We start from the raw sequence: 8,285 nt of genomic DNA, 5'->3' as shown, positions 1-8,285 counted from the left end.
TTTCTCAAGAGAAGCACTAAGTAAGGATCCTTGGATAAAGAAACTTGGTGAATATATCTACCACCCAATTTATTTTAATTTTTGTATTTATTTATGTATTGGCACAAGCACGCCACTGCACATATGTGGAGCTCAGAGGACAACTTTCAAGAGCTAGCCTGTGAGTCCTAGGGATCAAACTCAGATCGTCTGGCTTGGCAGCAAGCTATGTTACCCACTGAACCAACTCCCCAGCCTGAATCAGTAAATATATATATATATATATATATATATATATATATATATATATATATATATATATTTTATATAGATAAAACTAGAACTCCATGCCCCCAATGCCTAAGGCACCAGATAAAGAAATAACCGAAGCATTGTTGTCCCATGTTGGGAAAGTAAGTAGCTCATTTGGGAAGGCGATATATTCTATTGCAGCTTAGCTTCCAATTCTTGTAGTTAAGCTGAACAGGAAAAATTACATTGTTGTTAATACATCATTAAAATTATTTTGATAATTGCTAAAGAAAATCTTTGTTAAGATACCTTCTTTAGGGGGTTGGGAGGTCTCTTTGTGTAGCCCCAGCTGTTCTGAAACTCACTCTATAAGTGAGGCTGGCCTTGAACTCAAAGATCCACCTGCCTCTGCCTCTTGGGTGTTGAGATTACAGGCATGAGCCACTACTGCCCCAAAAGACAGATTTTCATAATCTCATGGTCATTAATAAACAACTCTGAAGAATTTCAAAAAGAAAAAAAAAAAAAGAAAGAAAGAAAAAAGAGAAGAAAAATCATTGAGTTTGCTTTAGCAGAATTCCTCTAGTTATGTAAGTGAAAGACATCTTTTACAGTGAATGGTTTTAACTTATGGTGAACTGTTTCAGGCATCAGTCTTAAAATATATAAGGATTATCATTTCTTAAAATTATTTTAGGAGGCATACAACCAAAGATGTCGGGGGACGGCTGAGCTAGTCAAATGGTTCGTGGTTTTCCTTCACTTTCCCAAACACCAACCTTTCCAGATTCTCTTAGCTCTCGGCCTTGCTTTCTGACAATGCAAAAATCAAAGAAATGAAGAGAGAACCCTCCCAAACCACCCATCTCTCCTGCACCCCCCACCCCCACCCCAGCACCTGCGCCTTCCCTATGCCAGGCCAGGCCAGGCTGCTGCACTCAGGCTGCCTCCTTAAGTCACCAGACCCCTTGGCTCTTGCTTGTCCTAGAAGTGAACAGGCCCAGTGATTCACTTCTCTCTGGAGTTAATCATCTTCTCCCCTTTTTGCTGGGATAAGTATACAAATGTGTGGTTACATCTTTTTGTCTTATACAACAACAAAAGTGATCTGTCTTCACCTCATGTTCTTGCTGGCTATCATCTACTTTCCTCCGTCCTTCTAAATGTCTAAGTCCACAATTTATAGAGGACTTCAGCTTACCTCTTCTCAGCCTTCAGTTCCTCCCTCAACTCTGCTTCAGTGCTGGAACCCACCCCACTACCATTGCTCTCACTGATGTCAACACTGAGCTGGAGTGGCTGTGTCCAGCGATCAGCGGACTCGTCTCAGCCTCCTGAACCCACTGAACTCGTCCACAGGAGGTGGCACAGATAATCAAGTGATAGTCATATTTTGGACTGGCTTTTCCCTTGGCTTCTCAGACTCCATAGTGTGTTAATGTTGCTTTCCTGTTGCTTCTCCATCTCCTTTGCTGACCCCGGGAACTTGAGGAATGTTCCAGAGTTCTCTCTTGGATCTCACCAAGATCTTCTCTGTCTACATGCACTCCCTCCTCATCTCCTGCAGTCCTGGTTTGAGATGCCATTTGATGTGCTGGCTCCCACAATCTTTCTTGTCCTTCAAACCATTCTGCAGCTACGACTCTACCCAGCAGGTTAATGTGTATGTGCTCTACCTCGGGCATATAGGTTCTGGGAAGTTGTGGCCAAAGCTGAGTGGTAGCAAGATAACAGGAGAAAACAGAGAGTGACAGGGTGGCACAGGGCTGTTATTTCCTCAGCTCTTTGTGTGGGAGGAAGCTTTAGTCAGTGGCAGTTTCTCCTGAGTCTTCCATGTTCACTCAGCTCTCAACTTTCAGGTTACTGCAACATTTCCCCTGTGTTGATCTGGTCCTTACATTGCAAGTGCATTCTCTCTCTCTCTCTCTCTCTCTCTCTCTCTCTCTCTCTCTCTCTCTCTCTCTCTCTCTCTCTCTCTCTCTCTCTCTCCTCTTTCTCTCTCTCTCTCTCTCCCCCTCCTTCCCTCCCTCCCTCCCCTTCCCTCTCTCCTTCTTTTTTGTTGTTGACAAAAACTTGCACCTTGCTATGTATCCCAGGTGAGCCTAGAACTCAGAATTCACTATGGCAGCTCAAATTCATAACTGCAGCACCACACCCCACTTAGAACATAGTATGCTACCATCTCATGCGTTCCCACCTCTAAAGATCCCCCCCCACACACACACACACTATAAACAATCTTTAAGTGTTCCTAGTTAAGAATTTGATGGCCTTCTGCTGAGATCCTGAAAGATCCAGTGCAGATGATTTCTGAATACCCGGCTCTGTTTGCTGTCTTCCTTCTGAATTCCAGACTTCCATATCTAGCAGGCTATAGCAGATCGCCTGGGCTGGGCAGACTTTCCTTCATGCTCAGTTTGTGAGCAAATCCTGCTGGTGTTTCTTTCTGCTGGCCACTTCTTGCCACACCACTGCCATTGCTGTTACAAGCTTCTTGGTCTCATCTGGATTAGAGAGCACCACCAATTCCTTGCATCCCCTCTTCATGGGTTCTTCACACAGCAGCCAAGGCAGCACAGCTGGAGTGTTGGGACCTGGTACTCCTCAGGAGGGCCTTCCTCTGAGCTACTTGGAAGGGTCCCGTCTCCTTCATGCCAGGATCTATAGCTTCTAGCTTTGTTGTCTTCACTCTAACCCACTCGCTAGTCTCTTTACTGTTATTCCAACAAGCAACAACTATGAATAAACTCCCACAGCCTTGGTGTCCATGGGACCAGCATACTCTTCCATAAACAGGGCATACATGATTTCATCTCTGCTTTTGCACGCACATGAGTGTGCACACACACATTCTATTTATATATATCTATATATCCTATATATAATATATATCCTATTTATTTAATTTATTGTACATTTACTGTAGGATTTTTTGTATTTATTTATTGTAAGATTTATATCACATACATATGCTTTTCATAAATACATGATTTTATATATGCATATGATATATAGCCTACAATAAACAAATATGTACATATATATGACATGTGTATGTATATATATTGTATGTATATATGATGTATGTCTTATTTATTGATTGTTTTTCTTCCTATACTGTTACCATTATGTATGTCCTGTTAGCACTAAGGGAGAGTGGTAAGTGGGCTTGGTGTCGTGTCAGACTTATAGCAGTTGAATTTTGAATGAATAGTAAGAAAGCCTAAGTAAATGTAGATACAGTCTTTTAATGGATAGAGAAACTCAATATTACAAAGATAGTATTTCTCTCCAAATTTATAGTTTCACTACAATGTCAATGAAAAGCCCAACATGGTTTTCCAAAGAATTTGGCAAACTAAACCTTGACATATGTTATGAGCTCAGACTAAGGGTAGCCATGTCCGTGTAAAGAGAAGCAAGGTATTACACTTTTTCTTAAAGTCACTGTAATTAAGATAAGGTGAGATTGTTTCAGGATTAAACAAATTGACAGGAGAACAAAATAGAAAACCCAGAAACTGACCTATAAATGTGAAAACTTCCCTGATCCTCACCAGCTGGGGCACTCAGGAGAGCCACCCTCCCTTCAGCAAGGCATATGGGAGAGCTGGCTCTGCACCTCAGTGCTTCTGGCACCGGAGAATGCTGGCCCCGAACCTTGCCTGTGCAATGTAGGAGAGATAGCTGGCCCTGGTGCGTGGGTGAGGAAGCTGTCCTTCCCCTCAACAGCGTGATGCAGGAGAGCCAACACCGCCCCTCCCATGGGTAGTACAGGAGAGGTAGCCCTGGTCTTGCGGGTGCCAGATAGCTGGTCCCAGTGGCACAGTCCCAGGACAGCTGGCTGGCTGATAAACTCAGCCACCACCCAGGCCCAGATCCAAGGATCCAAGTTGGCACGCCCAACTTCTACCCCACCTATGAACTGCTAGAGCACCTATAGGGGCCAGTGCTGCAGAACCAAGTCTACAGGATCTCTGTGAGTTGGGGAAACAGCAAGAGAGGAGTCTCAGTGAGCATCCAGTATTAACAGTGTAGCAGAAGTCAGAGGCCTCAAACCAGACCAATGACTTACTGCAGTGAACATTTGCAAGTAAAGCTGTTTGGGCAAAAGGATGCACTGCCTATCACATAGCATCTTCCACTGCAGGTTTTTGTTTTTGTTTTTCCTTTCTGGGGAGATGAAGGCTTACAAGGGTGGAGGGAAGATATGGAAGGACTGAGAAATGAGTGGGATTGGGGGTGCATGATGTAAAATTCACAAAGAATTAGTAAAAAATTAAATATTGAAACTTAATAAAAGAGAACAGTATCTTTGCAGTCACATAGGTAATAGGTCATGTTGAAAAGATTGGTTTTTCATGAGGAAAACAAGTCGGAGCTGTAGCTCACACCATGTGCACAACTAATTCCAGGGTAATCACATCTTTGACGCATGGAGCAGGAAGTACAGACTGCAGCTTTCTGACTTTGAGATAAGGAAATACAAAACTGCTGACCCTAGAGAATCCTGATAATGGAGCTGCAGAGATGGCTCGGCACTTAAGAGCACTAGCTGTTCTTGCAGAGGTCTGGGATTCAGTTCTGAGCACTCACATTGGTAGCTTACAACTGCCAGTAATAACTCCAGTTCCAAGGCATCTTATGCCCTCTTCTGGCCTATGGTGGCACTACATGCACATGGTACATAGACACACCTGCAGGCAAACACTCCTACACATAAAATTAAAATAAGTACACTTTTAAAAATACTGGTAAGGGCAGTGGAAATATCTCGGACAATGAACTGTAAGGCTGTTTGCCTTACAAGCTTGAAGATGTAAGTTCCATCCCCGGAACTCACATTAATGATAAAAGCCAGGCATGGTGACAGATGCTTGTAATCCTATCAGAAGTGGAACAAGGGGAGGGAATCAATGATTAGCCAGCCCAGCCTCTTGGCAAGTCTCAGAGCACTGAGAGGCCTTGGCTGACAAAATAAGGTGGATAGTATCCCTAGGAATGATGTCCAAAATTGACCCCTGCCTTCCATATACACACTCACACATGTGCACACACATCCTCATGTGTGAGTGCACGCATGCACAAACCCATGTGTATGCGCACACACATTTTAAAAATTACTAATAATCTACATGATAAAGAAAAATATTTGTGTACTAAGATAAACTATTTAAATAGTGAAAATATCACAAGTGGAAGAAAATGTTTGAAACAAACATAATTGACAAGTGACTGTCAACAACAATAAATAACAAACCTCCCAAAGTCAGTACGAGAAGCGTGATTATCTTCAAATGAGAATGGCTTGAGCGGATGCGGAAATACAGTTGACTGATAACTATTTTAATATGTTTAACTTCGTTAATAATTGGGAAATTTCCAATTTAAATTTGTGATCTATGTCACTGGACTACTTTAAATGTAAAAATATCATGAAATAGGGCTAGAGAGATGGCTCAGCAGTTAAGAGCACTGACTTCTCTTCCAGAGGTCCTGAGTTCAATTCCCAGCAACCACATGGTGGCTCACAACCATCTGAAATGGGATCTAATACTTTTTTTCTGGTGTGTCTGAGGACAGCAACAGTATACTCATATACATAAAAATAAATAATAAATCTTTGGAAAAAGAAATATCTTAAAACTACTTACTGTGTGGGGTTATTAAGTAAGAGTTGCTGCTTGGAATTGTTCTAGCATTGGGACAAAGCAAGATGGTATGCACTAAAAGTGAACATTCACATAATTGTGTGATACATTCACTGTTGTTGACATAATGAATGCACATAGGATATTCCTATAGTATATTTTGTAACAGTGAAAGGGAACAAATTACCATGCACAGTGGGGTGGGACAAGAGGGTCTTGGAGTAAGCATAAATCAGTTGAGTTTTGAAGAAACATTTTACAAATCTAAATTAATGTAGACTCACTGTTTTAGACAGAAAACTTCAGTATTAAAAAGAGCAAGTCTCCTCAAATTGATTCATAGTTCCCCTGACACATCAATGAAAATTCCAAACTGCTCTCTGTTCACTGCTACTGAACTAACTGCACAGCATGCCACTTAGTCCCAGCTGGAGATGGCCAGTCAGTAACAGCGTGGACTTCCACTCCCTTCAAAGTGCTGTCTCTTCTGCTTCTGACTCCATCAGTGAAAGAGTGTCTGAACCTCACCTCCAACCAAGCTCTGCATGTGTGTGTGTGTGTGTGTGTGTGTGTGTGTGAGTGTGTGTGAGTGTGTGTGTATGAGTGTGTGTGAGTGTGTGTGAGTGTGTGTTTGTGTGTGAGTGAATGTGTGTGTTTGTTTGAGAGTGTGTGTGAGTGTATGAGTGAGTGTGTGAGAGTGAGTGTGTGTGTGAGTGTGTGAGTGTGTTTGTGTATGAGTGAGTGTGAGTGTGTGTTTGTGTGTGAGTGAATGTGTGTGTTTGTTTGAGAGTGTGTGTGAGTGTATGAGTGAGTGTGTGAATGTATGTGTGAGTGAGTGTGTGTGTGTGAGTGAGTGTATGCGTATGTTTGTGTGTGAGTGTGTGTGTTTGTGTGTGAGTGAGTGTGTGTGTTTGTGTGAGTGTGTGTGAATGTGTGTGTGAGTGTGTGAGTATGTGTGAGTGCATGCGTGTGTGTGTGTGCGTGCATGCGCGTGTGTGTGTATGTGTGTGTGTGTGTGTGTGTGTGTGTGTGTGTGTGTAGGAGAAAGGAGAATTCTGGAACATAAGATCCTGTTGGGAAGAAGATTTAGGGAATAGTTGCTGGGATGCAGCCACTGAACACCCCTCTGCTTCCTGTGGCTGCCTCTCTTAGCGTACTGTAACATCCTTGAGAGAGACAGAGTTATAATCATCTCTGCATCTCCCAGCAGGATGCCTAGCACATTTCAAGCACCCACAGAGAATTAATATACAAATGATCTAACTGGTCAGACCAACCCAAGCAGAAATCAGATCAAGAACCTCTCTTCAGGATCAGCATGCTCACAGAAAAGCCTGGGTGGACAGACAGAGTGGGCAGTAAATTAGGAAGCCAAGATGGCTTACTGGACAGACACACCGACTTTCACTGGGGAGTGAGCTGAGGTGACAAGGTGCAGGTGACTCCTTTCCTTTTAATGAGAGGGTCCAGCAATCTTCAGAGGCGCCACCGTGGTGCTGTAGTATTTACTCACTCTTAAAAGGCCCAGAACAGACATCTGGACTCTGGTGTTCAGGGTGTGCCACGTGGCTTGAATCCAACTGGAACAGGATTTCTGTCAGCACCTCCTGTCAGTAGCATTACCCAACTTGCTCCTCGCTCCAGCCAGCCACTGACTGTTCTTCCAGAGGTCCTGAGTTCGATTCCCAGCAACCACATGATGGCTCACAACCATCTGTAATGGGATCTAATACCTTCTTCTGGTATGTCTGAGGATAGCGACTGTGACTGGGTTGACATCACAATGCTCATGTACCAGGCCCACGGGGTTCACATTACTGCCCCTGATTAGTGGGCTAGCCCAATGCTAATGTTACATACCTCATCAGTGATGATGAATTTCCAACCCCAAAGAACTTAGAAAAAGCCAACTGTTTCTTGACCTAAAAGTAAACATAAGCCAGTGTGTCCAAGTATTTCAGGACTACAACCAACCCCGACTCCTACCTTCACTTCAGTCACTTTGAGCATTAAACTCAGGGTCCTTGGATTGGATGCAGGGGCCACTCTGTACTCTGAGCAGCTATATCTGCTAGGAAAGGAGGGTGCCCTTACTCAAAGGGTCATTTCCCATTTGACAAGCCAGACTGTCTCAGCCTAGAAGGAACGCCTCCTCTAACTGGCACAGAATTCCAGTATTCTCTTCTCGTCCGGTCCTTAGGATGGGTCCAGAAACTTTGACATTGTTCTTGCCCCAACAGGAAATATACCGGAGACTTTCTTACTGCCAATGAAGCTCCCAAGATGCTTGTCCACATTGGTCCTGAGGGACACCTGATTCCCATGTGGCTCATCTTCCCAGCTTATCTGCATCTTCTTGGTTGTGGTCTGTCTGCTGTACATCCTCTAACCTCCCCCCCCCCC

The sequence above is a fragment of the Mastomys coucha genome, unplaced genomic scaffold, assembly GCF_008632895.1.
Source record: "Mastomys coucha isolate ucsf_1 unplaced genomic scaffold, UCSF_Mcou_1 pScaffold8, whole genome shotgun sequence".
Lineage (NCBI taxonomy): Eukaryota > Metazoa > Chordata > Mammalia > Rodentia > Muridae > Mastomys > Mastomys coucha.
The sequence above is the reverse complement of the archived record's forward strand: the minus strand, read 5'-3'. Positions refer to the sequence as shown.